At 32.6% G+C, this 8,582-nt stretch overlaps 1 non-coding gene across 1 annotated transcript in view; it reads left to right on the plus strand.

Annotated features, from left to right (window-relative positions):
• Positions 1-2,047, plus strand: part of LOC122322814 — a 3,957-nt gene extending 1,910 nt beyond the window's left edge. The window contains exon 1 of the ribosomal RNA XR_006246868.1: positions 1-2,047. This exon is cut by the window's left edge and continues 1,910 nt beyond it. This is a non-coding gene — a ribosomal RNA (large subunit ribosomal RNA).
• The last annotated feature ends 6,535 nt before the right edge of the window (positions 2,048-8,582 follow it).

Raw genomic sequence — 8,582 nt, forward strand, 5'->3', positions numbered from 1 at the left:
TAAATATGGGCCTCGTGCTCATCCTGGCAACAGGAACGACCATAAAGAAGCCGTCGAGAGGTATCGGAAGAGTTTTCTTTTCTGTTTTATAGCCGTACTACCATGGAAGTCTTTCGCAGAGAGATATGGTAGATGGGCTAGAAGAGCATGACATATACTGTTGTGTCGATATTTTCTCCTCGGACCTTGAAAATTTATGGTGGGGATACGCAAACTTCTCAACAGGCCGTACCAATATCCGCAGCTGGTCTCCAAGGTGAAGAGTCTCTAGTCGATAGAATAATGTAGGTAAGGGAAGTCGGCAAATTAGATCCGTAACTTCGGGATAAGGATTGGCTCTGAAGATTGAGATAGTCGGGCTTGATTGGGAAACAATAACATGGTTTATGTGCTCGTTCTGGGTAAATAGGGTTTCTATCATTTATGGTAGATTCTTGTTCCCCGGATAGTTTAGTTACGTAGCCAATTGTGGAACTTTCTTGCTAAAATTTTTAAGAATACTAATTGGGCAACTGATTAGTTCTTTTAAATTATAACGATTATCAATTAACAATCAATTCAGAACTGGCACGGACTTGGGGAATCCGACTGTCTAATTAAAACAAAGCATTGTGATGGCCCTAGCGGGTGTTGACACAATGTGATTTCTGCCCAGTGCTCTGAATGTCAAAGTGAAGAAATTCAAGTAAGCGCGGGTCAACGGCGGGAGTAACTATGACTCTCTTAAGGTAGCCAAATGCCTCGTCATCTAATTAGTGACGCGCATGAATGGATTAACGAGATTCCTACTGTCCCTATCTACTATCTAGCGAAACCACAGCCAAGGGAACGGGCTTGGAATAATTAGCGGGGAAAGAAGACCCTTTTGAGCTTGACTCTAATCTGGCAGTGTAAGGAGACATAAGAGGTGTAGAATAAGTGGGAGATATTAGACTTCGGTTTGGTATCGACAATGAAATACCACTACTCTTATTGTTTCCTTACTTACTTGATTAAATGGAACGTGTATCATTTCCTAGCCATTATACGGATGTATTTATTATATCTTATGGTATTGGGTTTTGATGCAAGCTTCTTGATCAAAGTATCACGAGTTTGTTATATAATCGCAAACAAATTCTTTAATAAGAAAATGCATTTATGTATTTTTGATTTAAAAATTTGGTATAACTCCAATTACTCAGGTATGATCCAATTCAAGGACATTGCCAGGTAGGGAGTTTGACTGGGGCGGTACATCTCTCAAATAATAACGGAGGTGTCCCAAGGCCAGCTCAGTGCGGACAGAAACCACACATAGAGCAAAAGGGCAAATGCTGACTTGATCTCGGTGTTCAGTACACACAGGGACAGCAAAAGCTCGGCCTATCGATCCTTTTGGTTTAAAGAGTTTTTAACAAGAGGTGTCAGAAAAGTTACCATAGGGATAACTGGCTTGTGGCGGCCAAGCGTTCATAGCGACGTCGCTTTTTGATCCTTCGATGTCGGCTCTTCCTATCATTGTGAAGCAAAATTCACCAAGCGTTGGATTGTTCACCCATGCAAGGGAACGTGAGCTGGGTTTAGACCGTCGTGAGACAGGTTAGTTTTACCCTACTAATGACAAAACGTTGTTGCGACAGCATTCCTGCGTAGTACGAGAGGAACCGCAGGTACGGACCAATGGCACAATACTTGTTCGAGCGAACAGTGGTATGACGCTACGTCCGTTGGATTATGCCTGAACGCCTCTAAGGTCGTATCCGTGCTGGACTGCAATGATAAATAAGGGGCAATTTGCATTGTATGGCTTCTAAACCATTAAAAGTTTATAATTTATTTTATAAACGACAATGGATGTGATGCCAATGTTATTTGTAACATAGTAAATTGGGAGGATCTATGATCACCTGATGCCGTGCTAGTTACATATTTAAACATTATTTAATACAATGACAAAGCCTAGAATCAATTGTAAACGACTTTTGTAACAGGCAAGGTGTTGTAAGTGGTTGAGCAGCTGCCATACTGCGATCCACTGAAGCTTATCCTTTGCTTGATGATTCGAAAATGTTAATAAAACAACAAATATAAAATATAATATGTGTGTTATGGTTGTTAAACACCAACTAAAACATATATATATATATATATTGTATGAGTTGTTTAAAGGTGCCATATTTGTTAATTTACTTATGATATTTTATATATTTCTTTGTAAGTTGATAATGTGTGGACCGGACCTTAAGAAAATGTTATATACAAAAAGCTTTTTGATGATGCAATACAAAATTTATGTTATTTTATAAATAACATTCTTTTTAATAATTGAATCTGTTTTTGAAAGGGAAAAGAAATAAATGTTTTACAAACAGAAAAAAACTTTTTTTTATATATGAGTATATATATATATATATATATATATATATATATATATATATATATATATATATATATATATATATATATATACATAACGAAAGATATAAAAACAAAAATTTTTTTTTTTTGAAGATTGCAATATGCGAATGAAAAATTTACACTCTTAAACATAAATGTTATATTTAGTGTGAAATAGAAGTTTATATTTTATTTGATATTGCATAATAATAATAAACCGATTAATAAAATTTACACTCATGAGACTTGGAATTGTTATGAAATTCAATTCAGTGTTTTCCAATACAAAATGTCAAATAATATCATGAAACATATAAATTACATGTTAGATAATAACATATGATACAAAACAATGTGATATAATAGAATTTAACATGTAAAATAAATGTTGGGTAATAACGTATGGAACAACTCTAGTACAATAAAAATGTTTGCTATAGACAAAATTATATATGGAAATCACATGATTGTGGAGTATTGTCTTGCCGGCAGCCGTCAATTATAGTTCAAATTATTATATATTTAAGTTATTCGTGTGTTATATTTAAATTAATACATGAAGAATTAATAGTGAGTGGTTGCATTTGAAAAAGTATCATTCTTAAGGAAATGGTGTTCAAAAACCTATATATGGAGTGGGTGTCGCGCAAGGCAAGTCATATGAGAAAAGTAAAAGTAACAAAATAATATGACTGTGGAGTATTGTCTTTGCCGGCATGGATAATTTATTGGGCAAATTATGAAATGTTATGAAATTCAATTCAGTGTTTTCCCTATACAAAATGTCAAATAATATCATGAAACATATAAATTACATGTTAGATAATAACATATGACACAAACAATGTGATATAATAGAATTTAACATGTAAAATAAATTTTGGGTAATAACGTATGGAACAACTCTAGTACAATAAAAAATGTTTGCTATAGACAAAATTATATATGGAAATCACATGATTGTGGAGTATTATCTTGCCGGCAACCGTCAATTATAGTTCAAATTATTAAATATTTAAGTTATTCGTGTGTTATATTTAAATTAATACATGAAGAATTAATAGTGAGTGGTTGCATTTGAAAAAGTATCATTCTTAAGGAAATGGTGTTCAAAAACCTATATGGAGTGGTGTCGCTGCAAGGCCAGTCATATGAGAAAAAGTAAAAAGTAACAAAATAATATGACTGTGGAGTATTGTCTTGCCGGCATGGATAATTTATTGAGCAAATTATGAAATGTTATGAAATTCAATTCAGTGTTTCGTTTTAAGTTTCTGTTTCCAAATTCAAACGGATGTATCTTCAGCAATAATTGTCAGAAGTTAGAATTTCTTTTCAACATTATGAAGCCTCTTTTATATATTTTGATTCTGCATCAAAAGCTGAAAATATGTAGTCTCGAAGTCATTTCGAGAAATTGACGTTTTAAGTTTCGGTTTCCAAATTCAAACGGATGTATCTTCGCCAATAATTGTCAGAAGTTAGAATTTCTTTCAACATTATGAAGCCCTTTTTATATATTTTGACTCTGCATCAAAAGCTGAAAATATGTAGTCTCGAAGTCATTTCGAGAAATTGACGTTTTAAGTTTCTGTTTCCAAATTCAAACGGATGTATCTTCGCCAATAATTGTCAGAAGTTAGAATTTCTTTCAACATTATGAAGCCCTTTTTATATATTTTGACTCTGCATCAAAAGCTGAAAATATGTAGTCTCGAAGTCATTTCGAGAAATTGACGTTTTAAGTTTCTGTTTCCAAATTCAAACGGATGTATCTTCGCCAATAATTGTCAGAAGTTAGAATTTCTTTCAACATTATGAAGCCCTTTTATATATTTTGACTCTGCATCAAAAGCTGAAAATATGTAGTCTCGAAGTCATTTCGAGAAATTGACGTTTTAAGTTTCTGTTTCCAAATTCAAACGGATGTATCTTCGCCAATAATTGTCAGAAGTTAGAATTTCTTTCAACATTATGAAGCCCTTTTTATATATTTTGACTCTGCATCAAAAGCTGAAAATATGTAGTCTCGAAGTCATTTCGAGAAATTGACGTTTTAAGTTTCTGTTTCCAAATTCAAACGGATGTATCTTCGCCAATAATTGTCAGAAGTTAGAATTTCTTTCAACATTATGAAGCCCTTTTTATATATTTTGACTCTGCATCAAAAGCTGAAAATATGTAGTCTCGAAGTCATTTCGAGAAATTGACGTTTTAAGTTTCTGTTTCCAAATTCAAACGGATGTATCTTCGCCAATAATTGTCAGAAGTTAGAATTTCTTTCAACATTATGAAGCCCTTTTTATATATTTTGACTCTGCATCAAAAGCTGAAAATATGTAGTCTCGAAGTCATTTCGAGAAATTGACGTTTTAAGTTTCTGTTTCCAAATTCAAACGGATGTATCTTCGCCAATAATTGTCAGAAGTTAGAATTTCTTTCAACATTATGAAGCCCTTTTTATATATTTTGACTCTGCATCAAAAGCTGAAAATATGTAGTCTCGAAGTCATTTCGAGAAATTGACGTTTTAAGTTTCTGTTTCCAAATTCAAACGGATGTATCTTCGCCAATAATTGTCAGAAGTTAGAATTTCTTTCAACATTATGAAGCCCTTTTTATATATTTTGACTCTGCATCAAAAGCTGAAAATATGTAGTCTCGAAGTCATTTCGAGAAATTGACGTTTTAAGTTTCTGTTTCCAAATTCAAACGGATGTATCTTCGCCAATAATTGTCAGAAGTTAGAATTTCTTTCAACATTATGAAGCCCTTTTTATATATTTTGACTCTGCATCAAAAGCTGAAAATATGTAGTCTCGAAGTCATTTCGAGAAATTGACGTTTTAAGTTTCTGTTTCCAAATTCAAACGGATGTATCTTCGCCAATAATTGTCAGAAGTTAGAATTTCTTTCAACATTATGAAGCCCTTTTTATATATTTTGACTCTGCATCAAAAGCTGAAAATATGTAGTCTCGAAGTCATTTCGAGAAATTGACGTTTTAAGTTTCTGTTTCCAAATTCAAACGGATGTATCTTCGCCAATAATTGTCAGAAGTTAGAATTTCTTTCAACATTATGAAGCCCTTTTTATATATTTTGACTCTGCATCAAAAGCTGAAAATATGTAGTCTCGAAGTCATTTCGAGAAATTGACGTTTTAAGTTTCTGTTTCCAAATTCAAACGGATGTATCTTCGCCAATAATTGTCAGAAGTTAGAATTTCTTTCAACATTATGAAGCCCTTTTTATATATTTTGACTCTGCATCAAAAGCTGAAAATATGTAGTCTCGAAGTCATTTCGAGAAATTGACGTTTTAAGTTTCTGTTTCCAAATTCAAACGGATGTATCTTCGCCAATAATTGTCAGAAGTTAGAATTTCTTTCAACATTATGAAGCCCTTTTTATATATTTTGACTCTGCATCAAAAGCTGAAAATATGTAGTCTCGAAGTCATTTCGAGAAATTGACGTTTTAAGTTTCTGTTTCCAAATTCAAACGGATGTATCTTCGCCAATAATTGTCAGAAGTTAGAATTTCTTTCAACATTATGAAGCCCTTTTTATATATTTTGACTCTGCATCAAAAGCTGAAAATATGTAGTCTCGAAGTCATTTCGAGAAATTGACGTTTTAAGTTTCTGTTTCCAAATTCAAACGGATGTATCTTCGCCAATAATTGTCAGAAGTTAGAATTTCTTTCAACATTATGAAGCCCTTTTTATATATTTTGACTCTGCATCAAAAGCTGAAAATATGTAGTCTCGAAGTCATTTCGAGAAATTGACGTTTTAAGTTTCTGTTTCCAAATTCAAACGGATGTATCTTCGCCAATAATTGTCAGAAGTTAGAATTTCTTTCAACATTATGAAGCCCTTTTTATATATTTTGATTCTGCATCAAAAGCTGAAAATATGTAGTCTCGAAGTCATTTCGAGAAATTGACGTTTTAAGTTTCTGTTTCCAAATTCAAACGGATGTATCTTCGCCAATAATTGTCAGAAGTTAGAATTTCTTTCAACATTATGAAGCCCTTTTTATATATTTTGACTCTGCATCAAAAGCTGAAAATATGTAGTCTCGAAGTCATTTCGAGAAATTGACGTTTTAAGTTTCTGTTTCCAAATTCAAACGGATGTATCTTCGCCAATAATTGTCAGAAGTTAGAATTTCTTTCAACATTATGAAGCCCTTTTTATATATTTTGACTCTGCATCAAAAGCTGAAAATATGTAGTCTCGAAGTCATTTCGAGAAATTGACGTTTTAAGTTTCTGTTTCCAAATTCAAACGGATGTATCTTCGCCAATAATTGTCAGAAGTTAGAATTTCTTTCAACATTATGAAGCCCTTTTTATATATTTTGACTCTGCATCAAAAGCTGAAAATATGTAGTCTCGAAGTCATTTCGAGAAATTGACGTTTTAAGTTTCTGTTTCCAAATTCAAACGGATGTATCTTCGCCAATAATTGTCAGAAGTTAGAATTTCTTTCAACATTATGAAGCCCTTTTTATATATTTTGACTCTGCATCAAAAGCTGAAAATATGTAGTCTCGAAGTCATTTCGAGAAATTGACGTTTTAAGTTTCTGTTTCCAAATTCAAACGGATGTATCTTCGCCAATAATTGTCAGAAGTTAGAATTTCTTTCAACATTATGAAGCCCTTTTTATATATTTTGACTCTGCATCAAAAGCTGAAAATATGTAGTCTCGAAGTCATTTCGAGAAATTGACGTTTTAAGTTTCTGTTTCCAAATTCAAACGGATGTATCTTCGCCAATAATTGTCAGAAGTTAGAATTTCTTTCAACATTATGAAGCCCTTTTTATATATTTTGACTCTGCATCAAAAGCTGAAAATATGTAGTCTCGAAGTCATTTCGAGAAATTGACGTTTTAAGTTTCTGTTTCCAAATTCAAACGGATGTATCTTCGCCAATAATTGTCAGAAGTTAGAATTTCTTTCAACATTATGAAGCCCTTTTTATATATTTTGACTCTGCATCAAAAGCTGAAAATATGTAGTCTCGAAGTCATTTCGAGAAATTGACGTTTTAAGTTTCTGTTTCCAAATTCAAACGGATGTATCTTCGCCAATAATTGTCAGAAGTTAGAATTTCTTTCAACATTATGAAGCCCTTTTTATATATTTTGATTCTGCATCAAAAGCTGAAAATATGTAGTCTCGAAGTCATTTCGAGAAATTGACGTTTTAAGTTTCTGTTTCCAAATTCAAACGGATGTATCTTCGCCAATAATTGTCAGAAGTTAGAATTCTTTCAACATTATGAAGCCCTTTTTATATATTTTGACTCTGCATCAAAAGCTGAAAATATGTAGTCTCGAAGTCATTTCGAGAAATTGACGTTTTAAGTTTCTGTTTCCAAATTCAAACGGATGTATCTTCGCCAATAATTGTCAGAAGTTAGAATTTCTTTCAACATTATGAAGCCCTTTTTATATATTTTGACTCTGCATCAAAAGCTGAAAATATGTAGTCTCGAAGTCATTTCGAGAAATTGACGTTTTAAGTTTCTGTTTCCAAATTCAAACGGATGTATCTTCGCCAATAATTGTCAGAAGTTAGAATTTCTTTCAACATTATGAAGCCCTTTTTATATATTTTGACTCTGCATCAAAAGCTGAAAATATGTAGTCTCGAAGTCATTTCGAGAAATTGACGTTTTAAGTTTCTGTTTCCAAATTCAAACGGATGTATCTTCGCCAATAATTGTCAGAAGTTAGAATTTCTTTCAACATTATGAAGCCCTTTTTATATATTTTGACTCTGCATCAAAAGCTGAAAATATGTAGTCTCGAAGTCATTTCGAGAAATTGACGTTTTAAGTTTCTGTTTCCAAATTCAAACGGATGTATCTTCGCCAATAATTGTCAGAAGTTAGAATTTCTTTCAACATTATGAAGCCCTTTTTATATATTTTGACTCTGCATCAAAAGCTGAAAATATGTAGTCTCGAAGTCATTTCGAGAAATTGACGTTTTAAGTTTCTGTTTCCAAATTCAAACGGATGTATCTTCGCCAATAATTGTCAGAAGTTAGAATTTCTTTCAACATTATGAAGCCCTTTTTATATATTTTGACTCTGCATCAAAAGCTGAAAATATGTAGTCTCGAAGTCATTTCGAGAAATTGACGTTTTAAGTTTCTGTTTCCAAATTCAAACGGATGTATCTTCGC

Source organism: Drosophila grimshawi, unplaced genomic scaffold, assembly GCF_018153295.1.
Source record: "Drosophila grimshawi isolate 15287-2541.00 unplaced genomic scaffold, ASM1815329v1 contig_82, whole genome shotgun sequence".
Taxonomy (NCBI): domain Eukaryota; kingdom Metazoa; phylum Arthropoda; class Insecta; order Diptera; family Drosophilidae; genus Drosophila; species Drosophila grimshawi.